This window comes from Gavialis gangeticus, unplaced genomic scaffold, assembly GCF_001723915.1.
Source record: "Gavialis gangeticus isolate Ggan-Ray unplaced genomic scaffold, GavGan_comp1, whole genome shotgun sequence".
Classification (NCBI taxonomy): domain Eukaryota; kingdom Metazoa; phylum Chordata; order Crocodylia; family Gavialidae; genus Gavialis; species Gavialis gangeticus.
The window spans coordinates 120,282,495-120,283,915 of record NW_017729024.1 but is presented as its reverse complement, the minus strand read 5'-3'; the positions used below and the strand labels follow the sequence as shown (position 1 = coordinate 120,283,915).

Sequence of the window (1,421 nt, the reverse complement as noted above, 5' to 3'; positions counted from 1 at the left end):
CCCGGCCGGCTGCAAACCCCCCCCCTTTTCCCACCCCTCCCTCCCCCCGCTCCTGTGGGACGCTCCACTGCCCCACCAGTTTGAGTTCACCAGCCGCGCCTGCTCTTTGGTCTCCTTTCATCTTGACTCACCTCATGAACTGTCACTGCAGTTATCAGTAGTTCACTGCTCAACACTTTTCCAGACCATTATAACATGGGTCTTACAGTGTAATGCTGGAGCATTCACCTTTTATTGTGCTGATCCTGGGCCTGTACACGCTTATATGTATGCATAAAAGTTTTCCCCACTGCCATGTCACATGGTGGGTATGACCCTCCTATACTGTTCCGGTGCCCCCAGGCCACACTGCATGGGGTCCCAGGTTTCCCTGAGCTGCCTGGCCACTGGATCTCTCAAATCTGTTGCCCTACTTCACCCCCAGGGGCAGGAAGCAGAAGCCAGAGGAAGGAGGGGGGAGCCCAGAGGTTTTAATGGCAGCAGCAGCTTGGACTGAGAACTAGGGGGCCGCAGATGACATGCGACATGTGGGTCACCAGTTGGACAGTTGGATGTGCTCTTTAAGTTTGCATTGCTCTGGAACACTCAGTTTCATCCATGTATCTAATTATAGATTCAGTCCTCACCTGGTATCTCTGTTTTTTTAGACTTTGCCAATATAGATTAGTGGCAGAATGTTACCAATTGACTAATGGCAGAGAATTCCAAGATGGAGAACTGGAAAACAATCATTAGAGCAATTGAGGAAAGAAGTTCTTTTGTTGAATTTGTTAAGGAAGGACAGATGATGATAATCAAGCACAGAGGCATGCATCTTTAAAGAACTCTGCCTGCCATATAAGAAAAAGGCTCTTTGGGACCAACTTTTCAGTTAGGGATTCACTTTGGGGGACAGTGTACAGAAAAAAAAAACTGGCTCAACAGAATTAAAGTGAAGTATGCCCTCTAAGTGCATCTATACATGCAATTAAATCGAAGCAATAAACACTGGAGCAGTTTGAGCTGTTGTAAACTACTCCCGGGTGCAGTATCTACATGTGTGCTTGGGACAGCAGCAATTCGAGCCAGGGCAGAGCCGTTTACACCAGGGCTGCTCCTGCCCTGCTCTGGGTGGTGGCGTCAGGCAGTGGAGGGGCTGGCTGGGGCATGATGGTGCTGAAAGTGTGGAGCTGTGGCTGACCGGGCACAATTTATGACCATGGTCAGCATCTACATGTGTGTTTAATCACAGTTAATACTCCACCCAACCAGGGAGAAGAGCTAGTCCAGGAATTCTCAGGTCAGCTTGCAGAGGCAGTTAAGTCAAAGGATGTGGTCATCATCGGTGACCTAAACTATACAGACATTTGCTGGGAAGAGCAGTCAGCCAGGTCTGACCACTCACATAGGTTCCTAGCTGTGTTACAGGACCTCCATCTAAC

At 49.0% G+C, this 1,421-nt stretch overlaps 1 long non-coding RNA gene across 1 annotated transcript in view; it reads right to left on the bottom strand.

Annotated features, from left to right (window-relative positions):
- Positions 1-835, bottom strand: part of LOC109297663 — a 17,877-nt gene extending 17,042 nt beyond the window's left edge. The window contains exon 1 of the long non-coding RNA XR_002097377.1: positions 826-835. This is a non-coding gene — a long non-coding RNA (uncharacterized LOC109297663). The remainder of the gene's footprint in view (positions 1-825) is intronic.
- Positions 836-1,421: the final 586 nt, after the last annotated feature.